Source organism: Sturnira hondurensis, unplaced genomic scaffold (genome assembly GCF_014824575.4).
Source record: "Sturnira hondurensis isolate 20B ecotype Veracruz unplaced genomic scaffold, ASM1482457v3 Scaffold0009516, whole genome shotgun sequence".
Classification (NCBI taxonomy): domain Eukaryota; kingdom Metazoa; phylum Chordata; class Mammalia; order Chiroptera; family Phyllostomidae; genus Sturnira; species Sturnira hondurensis.
The window spans coordinates 1604545-1617948 of NW_028082147.1; positions in this window are offsets into that span (position 1 = coordinate 1604545).

The following is a 13404-nucleotide window of genomic DNA, read 5'->3' on the forward strand; positions in this document are numbered from 1 at the left end:
CCAGTGCCTGAGGGGCTCTCTGGGGAGCAGGAGGAGACAGACACTCCCCCAGGCACCTGCAGTCAGGGTAAGTGCTGGGGAAACCTGCAGGGGCTCCCGCTGGGGTAAAAGCCGGCATGTATTGAGCTACGGAATTCCCTCTTTTGGTTAAAGCAGCTTGAGCTTGGTCTTCAGTACTTTCAACCCAAAGAACCAAGCTGTTTTAACCAAGGAGGGAATGTAGTAGTTTGCAGCCTGGGAAAGGCGGTAGGAAACAGCTTCAGGCACAGCTGGACTCAGGGGCCCCAATGCTATCACTGGGTCGCTCACGCTCTGTATCTCAACGTCTCTGTTTTTCTTGGGACTCTGTGCCAGCATCTTTCTCTTGGCTGATGGACTTACCCATGAGGGGGACAGAGGGGGCAGAGTCATACCCACTGGCAGCTCCAATCTTACATTAGCCCAGCTAGTGACTTCGCTGGGAAGAGAGAAGGCTGTCAATGATAACCACATATAAAGCCCCAGTAAAATGTTCTGATAGGTCTGATTAGGTTCACACGCTCTCCTTGGACAAATCAGTATTTCCTGGGGAAATGGAGGGATAGGATTCGTTCAGTTAGGCTTGCACCTGTCTCTAAGGAGACAGGCAGAATAGGATCCTGCTTGATAATCAGGCCATAGTGTCAGGGCCCGGGGTAGGCGCGAGGCTTGGTTTCCTGAAGGAAGGGTGGAGGGGGTGACGAGTGCTGAAGACAGAAGGGGAAAAGGATGCTGGATGGGCCAAAACAGCACATGACCCAACTGTGGAAGATATTCTCATTCCCTCTCACAAAGAAAGAAACGGGGTCTCAGAGAAGTTAAGTAATTGGTACACATCAGTGGGAGGCAGAGCAGGACCCTGAACCCTTCTCTGCTGGACACGTGTGCCCTGGGCTTTGAACTAAGCTCCTGGGCTTCCCAGGGAGCCCAGCACCTGCAGCCTCTCCAGTGCTCCTGAACCTGAGTTCCAAGAGCATTAAACTCAGAATTCCAGTCCAAACAGAAAGATCCTCAAAGCCCAGACACTCAGGTCTCTCACAGGCCCCAGAGCTTACAAACCTAATCTTCATGACGGATTTAATTGGAGGCTCCCTCTCCTTCTGGACCACAGTGTGCAGGAAAATGCTGCTCCTGGCAATTTCTTGCCCACTGAGCAGTGCTGAGGGGAGCACTTCAAAGAGAACAGACAGCAGGATGGTGTTGCAGGAGGCGACGTTTGCCTGGAGACGCAGGCCACACTGAGGTGGCTGAGGTGTGAGCAGTTTGACATGTGAACACATTGCCCAGTGAAGTGCACAGCTCCAGCGCTCAGACACAGCCAGAGCCTCCCCAGGCCCCCCTTCCCCCAGGCTGCTTCCCAGAAGTCAGACCTTCCTTGGCTTTCCTGCCTGTGCAGCGTGATCTTCTCATGGCAGGGGTGATTCACACCCATAGTGCGCATCAGGGCAGAAGGGAGCCTCTAGTTCAAAACCCCATTCACGTAACAAATAAGAAAACAGCCCTGGGAGGCCCCAGCCCTTGCTCAAGGTCACAGCGTATGCTAGGGATGACACTGGCCCTGATAATATCGGCCTCCAATGACTGAGGGCCTCTGTATGCCAGGCCTTGGCCTGGACGCGTCCTTATTTAATCCTCCTTTAACAACTCTGTGGAGTGGGCGTTATCATCCCATTTTACCTGTGGGTAAAGTGAGGCTCTGAGAGATTAAATGACGTGCTCAAGGGCCCAGAGCTGAGTTCCCAACTGTTCTGACGAGCACAAAGTCTAAGGTGACCTGCTGGGCGGGTCATCCGTCCACCGCTGTGTCCACTCTGCTCCCTGAGACCATTGTGTGATGCTGGAGTGCGGCTCGCTGTTTCCCAAAGCCCCGCACTGCTGGCCTTGGTCATTGGACCACGTCGTGGGAGGCTGACAGGGAGGAGGGGCAGAGGGTGTATCCGCCCCCTGCTTCCGGAAGAGGTTCTGGCGCCAGCTCTGCTGCCTTTGGTGGGGTTCCGGATGATAGCGGCAGCCGTGGCAGCAGCAAGTCCCCGCCCACACACAGCAGGAAAGTGGCCATGAGCTCCAGTGCCTCTTTCTCCCTTCCTTTTCCAGCCCTAGACCCCCTCATTCTCCCTCTCTGCTCTCGCAACCCTTTGTAACCAGCCCCACGCAGTAAACCCCCTCTGTCTGCCATTCCCAGTGGACTTCTGTTTGTTTGTTTTTTCCTAAACGAGCCCTGAATGCACCACACTGGCTAAGAGCAGTGAGATGAGGGCACACACCCTCGCTGATGGGGGTTGGGACTGGACCGTGTCTGTTGCCGGAAGAGGGGGACTGAGAGACTGACGGCAGGTGGGGACATTCAGTCGCTGGCATCACCCCCTGGGGTTGCCTGGGATGAAGTGCCCAGCGGCTGCTGTGCCTGGCCTCCCAGGCGTCCTTACGACTATTACAAGGAATGAGGAGGGCGTTGGCTACTGAGGACCGAACTGGCGAGTCTGCAAAAGGGAAATGGCGAGCACAGCATTTAAACTCCTCACTGGAAGCATCACCGGAAAACCAGAGATGGCCCAGCATTGCCCTCACAGAGCTTTTCTGTTTTGTAGCCGTAAGGCAGAAATGAATGAAAAGCAGGTCTCAAATTTAATCCTGTGGGCTGTGAAACCGCAGCGTAAATTGAACTCACCAGCTCATTGGCTCCCACGGGGAGGTGAAGGCATTGAGTGAGAAGGAGAAATACAATGTAAAAATGAGGTCCAGCCCTTGGGGGCCCCTCTGAACTTTGCAAACCGCCTCATTTCCGGAGCAGCGTGCCTTGCAGCTTGGCCTGACCACCCCCTCCAGGGAGGCTGGCCCATGACCCTGCCCACCTGCCACCTTGCAGACGTGGCCCCTTCACAGTCATGAACGTAGAACTCCCAGGACCATAGGCTATATGATGAGGGACAGAAAGACAAAGCGACAGAGATAGATGGGGCAGTTATGACCCAGCATCCAATGCCCCATCCAGATGTGGGACAAAATCCCCAAGTTCATCAAACATCAGAGCCGACAGGGCTTCCAGACCACCGGCCCTGCCCCTCTGGGTCCCAAGCTCTTGGGGCTAAAGTGCACAGGTGAGGCCAGCACTCCAAGGTCACAGCTCAGGCACTGCTGAGCAGGGACCGGAACCCGGGGCTCCGGACTCCCATCCCGGGCACTCCCACCAGGCCGCCCACCTCATGCACCCATTGGGCGGCACCTGGGTGTAGAGACGCCCAGACAGAGCCTCGCACCGTCATGTGCAATGCAAGTCTCCTTCGCAGCGTGACACCTCGTTCCACGCATGACTCCCAAGGGGAAGAGGAAATTGCCATCCACACACCGAGAGTGTGGCTCCTGAAGTTAGACAGCCCCCACCTTAAAATTCCTGCCGGCTCTTACGCTCGACACAAGGGTAATTAAATTGTACATATTTTCTTTTGTAATACTTCAATAAATATTGCCTGTGAAAATCAATTGGCATTTTTTTGTACTTAATGCATAATAACTGGTCTTATAAATTTAAATTATCCTTATAAATCTAAATTAAATGCCCAAGTTTCAATGTATTTAGAACACTTAATTAATAAAGTGCTAGCACATAACCGCTACTAATCTGTTTACTTCAAGCCGGCTTTCATTTTCAAAGCATGTATTTCCCCGGGTGTGTGCATGGAGGGAGGAAACCCAGGGCCCCTGGGCATTTTGCCAGCTGCTGTGGGCACTGCCCATCTTCCTGGCACCTTCCAGAGCTGCCCGCACCTCCCTGTGTCCGGCCACCTTTAGGCTCTGGGTCACCTCCCTGCCAGTGTCTGAGAAAACGGTGGCCAGAGTGGTGTGTAGGAGGAGGGACCCTGGGCAGGAGGCAGGAGGCCTGACTCAACTGCTAATGGGCTGTGTGACCTCAGAGGAGTTGTTCGCCCTCTCTGGGCCCCGGTTTCCCCTGCTGCATAATAAGAGAAGGACTGAATCCCTACAGAGGGCTTTTCAGGAGTTGTGGGATTCGCAGAGGTTAGCCCATGACTTACAGGCAGTGTGACCTTGGGCAGGTAACAACCTCTTTGTGCCTGTTCCCTGCTCCAGACAGTGTGGCTGGTAATGGCTCCCGCCTTACAGGGCTGTGGTGAGTCTGAGATGAGGTCATGCGTGGGATGGGCTCAGCTCGGTGAGTGTCAGTGCACAGCAGATGTTCAGTGAACAGCGGTCGGGTGGATGAATGAACCCACAGAGTGACTTGTTTGGGGGCACATGGGGTCTTTGTCCAGCTGCTTCTGCTACGGCCTCAGATTTCAGGGAAATGCCAGGCCAGGGATGCGGGGGGAGCCCCTGAGCTTGTCCCACCCCCACCCCAGGCCCCACCTCTACCAGGCTTCATGGCTCCTTGGTACGTATCTGGGCCAATTTCCAGACATACTCTCAGGATCTTCTGTGAAGTAGATAGTGTGTTTGTTCGCATGTGAACTTTTATTACTGATATTTCTGGCTTGCTTTAGCTGTGTCTACTTTTATTTGTTTAAAGTAAGAGACGCTATTTGGTGGGAGAGGCAGGGTGTCAAGTCCTGTGATTACAGCCAGAGCCCTGTGCTCATATCAGAGGGGCCATCCCCTTCTGAGGAGGGCAGGAGTTGAGGGCCCCCCATAGCTCTGGCCACAGTCGCTGGACTGGCAGGGCCCAAAGCAGGGGCTGTCCCCTGACTGGGGCTGAAGAAAGCTGGGCACGTGCACAGGCACCAAGTGAGTCTGGGTCTGGTGGGAAGAGGCAGAGTGTTTCGGGGGTGGGTGCAGGCCGCGTCTGAGTGGAGGCGAAGGGGAAGGCTGGCGTGGATGCCCCAGCAGGCTCAGGTGGTCAGGGAGTCGGGCATCAGCCACAGCCTCAGGCCAGCCCCTGGTCACAGGAGGATGGTGGACAGTCCAGACATGGCCCTCTCCCCCTCTGTTGTGTGTGCTGCCTCTTGCCACCGTCCATCCTTTGCCAGGGAGGTGAATTTTTCCTGCCCCTAGATTTCGGCACCTTCGTCCCCTTCACCCCTCACCCCCACACTACACTGCCCAGACATAACAGGTGCTCAATGAACATGGTCGCGTCGGTGAGCGAACACACAGCGTGGGTGCCTTGGGGGTGCAGGCACCGAAGGGTTTCTGACACTCATTGGTAAATTATTATTCATTTATTAAACCTCTACAAATTGGTTTTTGGAGAACAGCTCGTCTGAGAGGCTGGATCCCAGAAAAAGAAGTTCAGTGGAGTGAGCCAACCCTGAGGAAGAGTGATGCAGAGTCAGAGAAGGGTTTGGGGTCCGAGGGAGGGGTGGCAGGAGGAGCTGCGGAGGAGAAGGNTCGGGTGGTCAGGGAGTGGGGCATCAGCCACAGCCTCAGGCCAGCCCCTGGTCACAGGAGGATGGTGGACAGTCCAGACACGGCCCTCTCTCCCTCTGTTGTGTGTGCTGCCTCTTGCCACCGTCCATCCTTTGCCAAGGAGGTGAATTTTTCCTGTCCCTAGATTTCAGCACCTTCGTCCCCTTCACCCCTCACCCCCACACTACACTGCCCAGACATAACAGGTGCTCAATGAACATGGTCGCGTCGGTGAGCGAACACACAGCGTGGGTGCCTCGGGGGTGCAGGCACCGAAGGGTTTCTGACACTCATCGGTAAATTATTATTCATTTATTAAACCTCTGCAAATTGGTTTTTGGAGAACAGCTCGTCTGAGAGGCTGGATCCCAGAAAAAGAAGTTCAGTGGAGTGAGCCAACCCTGAGGAAGAGTGATGCAGAGTCAGAGAAGGGTTTGGGGTCCGAGGGAGGGGTGGCAGGAGGAGCTGCGGAGGAGAAGGCCGAGAAGGCCCTGAAGGTTAAGCTGAGGCGTCTGCGTGGCCGTGAGGGGCCCCTTCAGGGCGCTGTGCGGGAGCCACGCTGGCTGTAGGAGGGGCCCCACAGGCCAGGTCTCAGCCCCCACCCCACGAGACCAAAGAGCCCGCCCCGTCCCTGCTCCAGGACAAGCAGGTGGGCATCGGCCCGAGCCCTTCAGGTCCATTGGGAACCTCCTTCTTGCTCATCCCTTGATCTTCATTCATTATTTTCTAAAATTAAGTTTAGAAGCAGCATGTGCACTGCACCTGTGGGGGTGCAGTGGTGAGCTCCCCCCACGCCATCCCTGGCCCCCCAGGGAAGCTCCCCAGTGAGGGGGCACAGTCGTCTGGTGGTCAGGTGAACATGGAATCCATGGGGCCTGTGACAAACAGAAGAAATGTAGTGTGTTTGTGTCTGTGTGTGCACACAAGCACGTCAACGCGCATGCAAGGGTGTGCTTGTGTGTCTGTGTGTAGGCTGGGAGGTCAGGGAAGCGCCGTCTCTCACGGCAGGCACGCAGCCCCTTTGGACTGGCTCGTGGAGTGAGAGCAGCGTCTTCTCTCCCTAGCCCGCTGCCCACCCCTGCTCTCCCCGCCCGCTCTGCTGCAGGGGAACCTGGCCTCAGCCGGCCTCAGCACTTGGCGCTGTGGCCCCTGGGGATGCACAGCTTCCCACCCAGCCAGAGAGCAACGAGGATGAAGCTTGTTGCTAACTAAGCACAGAGGTCCTGGAAGTTGTAGGTGTGCACACACCTCCCTGCTTTATGACTCCCTTTCATGTGTGACAGTGGGACAAGTGACGCCAGATGACCAGGACCCCCAGGGGCATTTGCATAATCATGTCAGTGTGGCAATGATGGTGCTTCTGATGGAGCCCGGTCCCTCACCCCCGTTGGGTTCAGTAGGCCAGGCCCTGGGCTCTCTGGTTTCTGCCCCCTTCCTGGCACTCGTCAGGTGCACGCTAAGTGTCCACTTCCCTCAGAGGCCCTGCCAGGCCAGCCCCCGGGCCACCAGGGCCTGAGTGGGGCCGGGGGGAGCCAAGCGTGCTGTGCGGCACCTCCCGGCCTATCTGCTTGCCCGCGGCAGGGCCCTCATGGCCACGGATCCTTATTTCACTCAACCAGAAGTATCACAAAGACTCAAAAATCCATTAGAGTTCCAATAAATAAATACATAAAGAAAAACACTGCTGTTTCCTTCCTGATTCTCTGTTATCGACCCAAGCATTGTTCCCACTTTTCCCATCATCTTAAATCTCCGCCTATCTGTCCCCGCCGGCTGCCCTCCTTCCTCAGCCACCATGTCCACCTCTTTTAAAAAACAAAGGAATGATTGAAGAGCCAATACCGGAGAAAACATCACCTGCCTCAGAGCGGGACACAGAGCAGCTAAGAAGGGATGCGCCTGGCTGAGCTGCAGATTGAGGGCTGAGCTGGGCTGCGGACCGCAGACCGCTACGCGCCTGCAGCGGGCAGGGAGCCCCACTTCCTCACTGGAGACCCAGGGCCCGTTATGCCCCTGCCATGCACCTCAGTTTCTCAAGTGTAAAATGGAGATAATTTGAACACCTACCTCCTAGGGCTGTAATAAAGGTGGAATGCACCTATTTGTATAAAGCTGGGGCTAAGCACACAGGCAGCATATGACCGCTTTAAGCTCTCGTTGTCGTCGTTCTGAGCCTTCATAGCCACCTTCCTGGATAGGTGTTAGCATTTCCACTTTACAGATGGGGAAACTGAGGCTCAGAAGGGAGCCACTTGCCCCAAGTCCAATGGCTCAGAACTTGTGAGTGTGGCTTGCGTGGGGCTATGGGGAGCACATTCATTGCGAGCACCCCAGGAGCCAGGCTTAGCTTTCCAGGAGCCTGGCAATCAGGTCTTACCAGGCCAGCACTATTACTGATGACTCCATGAGGGATAAGGGTGGACAGAGACTCACAGAGCAGAAGTCACCTGCTCGGGGGCATGTGGGAGCTTGGAAGAAGGGCTGAGGCTCGAACCCAGATCTGCTTGACTCCCGGGCATTAATCATCCACTCATCGCTCAGTTCACTCACTCAACAGAGCCTTTCTGAACACCTGTCATGTGCTCTCGGGAAGGGGATCCCTGGTGAACGGGACAGACCCAGTTCCCAGCCCTGGTGAAACTGACTTTCCAGTGCAGGGAAAAGGAAATAAACAGACATCTCAATATATAGCATCAGGAGATGTTAAGAGGTGTAGAGGGAAGGGAGTGGTCAGGGCATTTACGTGTCTTTGCAGAACAAATAAAATTACACATTTCTCATCGGGAAGGATCTTAGGACATCACTTGTGCGTCCCCCAACCTGATTTCAAGGCAACTTGGGGTTTATGTTCCCACTTCGCAGCGTCCAGTGAGTCTGCCAAGGGCACCCAGAGACCAGTGGAATGAGGGGATGTCCAACCAGGGCCTGGGGTCCCTGGGGTGGTGCCAGGCATCATCAGGGCTGATGGATGCCACCGTGGGCCACACTCTGGGGACCCATTGTCTAGAGGGGGAGAAGGGCACACAGACGCATCCTAAGGACACGTGAGATCAGTGCCTTCACTTCGGAACTCTGCTTGGATGGGGTGTTGGAGGAGAGATCAGGGAGGGCTTCCCAGAGCAGGCGACACTTGATTTGGCCCTTGAACCAAGAGGGTAGTTTTCCCAGTGGAACTGGTGTAGGGTGGGAGGAAGCCATCCTGGAGGACATGCCCAGAGCATTACTGAGGTCAGGGTTAGGAATTCAGGTGCCGGAGCAAAGCACCAGGGTGGCAGCTGGTCACCGGAGCTGGGTGACTCCTCAGCTCTAGATGCTGAAGGCCCCTCCCCAGAGGTGCAGCGAGGACTGCAGAGTTAGCTCACAGAGCACACTTCAAGGGTTGCTGGAGCCAGTGCTCAGTGACATTGGTGATCCTCACAGGGAGAGAGCCCAGAGCCAGTGGGTGGGATGACGGCAGGTTCAGGGAGAATGCAGGCTCTGAGCCCAGAGGGGAGTGGCCCCAACCTGACTCCAGTCCCCTCTCTGGGCCTTAGTTTCCTCTCTGTAACTGGGAGGTAGGTCAACCTTGTGGGGCTGCTGGGCCCATCAGCCACAAGCCAACAAGCATCAGAGTTTGGAGCAGGCGTCCACGTAACTGTTGTTTGAGGGGCTGGCAGCAGACAGAGCCCTGGGGTGTGTGGGTGGAGGATTATCAGCAGACAGTGAGACTAGAGGTGGTCAAAAGAAGTTTTCCTCGCCCTGAGAGCATGAGGTGACATCAGAAAGGCCCCAGGAAGGAGTTTGTAACCCTCCTGCAATCCCAGACTGTCCTGGGTACCTGAAGGTAGGGATCTTAAAGGGTAGAGACACTGCTTGTTCTTTCAGGTGCCTTAAGGAAGGACACAAAAGCATAACCAAGGCCTTGGGTGGACCAGATTCTGAGTCTCCGCGCGTGTAATTAGCCCAGAGAAGTGTAATTATTCCCATGTCACAGATGAAAAAACTAAGGCTCAGAGGGGGAACATGACCTGCCCATAGTCACACAGCCCAGACTTGAATCTAGGCTTGGTCTTACCCAATCTGTGAGTCTGCCTGAGCCGGGCAAGCATCAAGTTACCTGTCTTATGAAACCCAGTCCCTTCCCTGCAGGGACACCTCTGGGGGAGGGGAGGGTGGGGGGTCCGTGCAGAAGTCTCATCACTGCTCCTGTCTTCTGATAATTCCCACCTGCACCGACAGATCGGTGGTGCTGAAACATCTGGAAGCACAGACTCTGCAGGACATGACGTTGTCCAGGCTGAGCGTTCCCTCAAACACCCAACTCTGTCAGTCTGGGCCCCTCACCTTTTAAACCAACAAGGAATCCGAAGCTCGGAGAGGCTGTATAAATTCCTAAGGTTGCACAGCCGCTTAGGGCAGAATCCGGTTCATACCCTGCCCACTCAGTTTTCAGGCCATGGACCCACTAGCTCCTCCCTCACTCTCCCTGGCTTTCGCCTCACATCAGTGATGTATATTAGCAAGCCCATGGCCCAGGGGACTCCCAGACCTGATCCTGCTCAATGTTCCCCCACGGTCTGGTCCATGGTTGGCATCCACAAATATTTATGGAATAATTGAGGAGATTCAGCAGTTGCCAAGCCCTTTAGATACACTGTCTCAGTTCCTCTTCACTATTTCCCTTCATGGCAGGAGAGGTGGGCCCCATTCCAGCGGTGTGCAAACTGAGGCTCAGCGAGAGGAGACACCTTGGCCGGAGTCCCAGAGCCGGTGAAATCGGAACGTGCAGTTGCGCAGCCAAGGTGGAGTCACCTTCTCCTTCTTGGCACCTGACGATTTTGAGTCCCAGCTGACTCCCTACCCGCACCTGAGATGACTGAGTTCTGCTCGGCACTCTCTGAGGGGCCCAAGGACCCAACAGGAACCAGCCCCAAGAACCTGGCCCCCAGGCATTGCTGAGGCGGACAAGGCCCCAAGCTGTCTGGTCTCAGACCGAGAAAGGAGGGCAGACTAGGGAGGCTCCTGTCCGGGTGTCTGGGCCCCTGTTCTGGGGTTTGCCTTTAAAGAAGCAAGGCCTCTGCTCCCCAGCAGTTTCTCAGGACGTGGCCTGGAGCTCACACGAACGTGTGCTGTGGTCTGGCTCCAGCCCTCCAAGCTGGCATTTTCATGCTCAATTTGAGCTCCGTGTTTTCCAAGCTTAGCAAAGCAGATTTTTCCTCATCAATCTGCATTTATACTTAAAACCAGTGCTCCAAAGATCAACCCCTTTGGCTTAGCTGGATGAACACGAAAAGGTCAAAAGACTGTTTCAGAGTTAGAAAACGTCTCCCTCCACCCAGCCTTCCTCCTGCTGCTCCACGTCCTTCTCTTTGACTGCCCTGCTCCTCAGCCCCCGAGGCCGTGTTCGGGCAGAAACAGAGCTGGGAGTGGGCATGTGAAGGAGACACAGAACCGCCTCGTGGTGGCGGGCAGCCTTGGATCAGACAGACCTACATGTAACCCCAAGCTTTTGCACTTCCTCCAGGTTCCACCCGGAGCCTTGATTTACACAGCTATAAAATGGCCCTGAGCACTGTGCTTACCTCCCAGGGCTGTCCTAAAGACTTAATGAGATAACGTGCATGAGGTGCTTAGCACCAGGGAGCTAATCAATAAACTGAATTGGGTAAACTATAACCAGGGTGTTAAAGAGCTCTCCACTGCACGTCAGGAAATGGGGGTTCTGGGCCTGCCTTGGCCCTGACCATGAGTGATGGAACTAGCTCTTGGGTAAAGGGGACAGGGGACCTGGTTTTTCAACCAGGAAATGAGGGGATTAAGTCGAGCCTAACCAGAATAGAGCTATGCCACAATCTCAAAAAACAATCACTCTCTCAGCTCTGTTCATGGGATAAAGGGACTCAGGGACCATGGAAGCTGAAATGGACTCCAAGGAAGTATTTCAACCTGAATGAAAATGAAAACATAACATAAAATTTATGAAATGCAACTAAAGCAATAATTAGGAGGAAATGTATAGTAATTAGAAAAGAAGTCTCGAGTCCATCTTAAGAATCTATAAAGAGGATAGGAAATTAAGCCCAAAGTAAGAAGAAAAAGGGAAATAATGAAAATGAGAGCTAATTTTAATGATATTGAAAACAAACAAAATAGGGAACATCATAAAACCAGAAGCTGATGCTTTGAGAAGATCAATAACACGGCAAATATAGGTCCAGAGCGATCAGTTCAAAAAAGAGAGAAACCACAAATTACTAATACCAATAATGAAAGAGGTAATAGCACAGATATGAAAGGGATAATAAAGGAATATTATTAACAACATTATGACAACACATTTGGCAACTTAGATGAAATGGTCAAATTCCTTGAAAGACTCAAACTACCCAAGTTCATGCAAACAGACACAGGCAACCTGGACATCGTCTGTTTCTTCAACAGATGTAGTATGTTGTTGCATACCTTCCCATAAAGAAAATTCCAGGCCCAGACATTCCCCCTAGTAACTATTACCAAACATTTCAGAAAGAGAGAACGTGAATTCTACAGAAACAGTACGAGTTCTACAGTTTTAATAATAATAAAAACTCCCAACTCATTCTATGAGGCCAGCACCAACCTGGGACCAAACCCTGATAAAGATATGGCAAGAGTGGAAAACTACAGACTAGTGACCCTCAAGAACATAGATGTAAAAATCCTAAACTAATTTTATTTTAACAAATAAAATCTAACAATATGTAAACAAAAGATAATGGATTATGACCAAGTAGGGGTTAGCCCACGAATACAAGACTGGTTTAACATTCAAATCCAATCAAGGGAATTCAATTTCATAATAAATTAAATAGAAAAGGCCATATAACCAACTCAATAGGTACCAAAAAAAGCATCTCACAAAATCTAATACCAATTGCTGCGGAAAAGCCTCAGCAAACCACGAATAGAATGGAACTTCCTCGGACTGATAAAGGGTGCCTAGGACAACCTTACAGCTAATGGCATACTTCTGGGAAAAGACTGAATGCTTTCCCAATAAGATCAAGACATAAGATAAGGTTATCCACCTTTACCTCTTCTATTCAACAATATACTGGAAGTTTCAGCCAGTGCAATAATACAAGAAAAAAATAAAAGGTTCCACACTGGTAACACAGAAGTAAAATTGCCTTTCTGGTAGGTGACATGATCAGCTACATAGAGAATCTGATGGAATCTGTTAAACTGCTACCAGAAGTAGCAGGTACAGTTAGCAAGATTGCATGACACAAAATCAACATATAAAAACCACTACTGTTTCTATATACTAGCAACAGACCATCAAAAAGTTGAAATGAACAAAACAATAGCTTTACAATTGCATGAACAATATGAAGTACTTAGGAATAAATCTGGCCAAAGATGTGTAAGACCTAGATCCTGAAAACTGTAAAATATTGAGAGAAATTAAAGGAGGTTAAAGGAATATTGGCATATATAATGTTCACGATTCAGAAGACTCAAGTTCATGAAGAAGTTAATTCTCCCCACATTAAATTTCAGATCCATTGCAATCATGGTCAACATTCCAGAAATCTTTTTTTTTTAAAAAGGTTTACAACAGGAACTAGTATAAAGGACACATGGACAACAACTAAGGGGGGGGTGGGAATGGGAGGGAGGTGGGGAGCACTGGGGGGGGGGCTGGGATGGGAGTAAAGGACAGAAAACTGTACCTGAACAGCAATTAAATAAGTTTTTTAAAAAAGGTTTACAATCTGACTCTGAAATTCATTAAAAATTTCAGAAAATCTATGATAACCAAAACAAATTCAAAGAAAACAGGCAAAGATGGAGAATGAATGTTATTTCATTTCAGACTAATTTACTACAAAGTTACTGTAATCAAGACAGTGTAACATCAGATGGGCAAATGGAACAGAATGGAATCCAGGAGCAAGTTCATACATATACGTACACATGAGGGTTTTTTTTTGTTTTTTTTTTAAATATTTTATTTATTTATCTTTAGAGGGGAAGGGAAGGAGAGAGGGAGAGAAATATCAATGT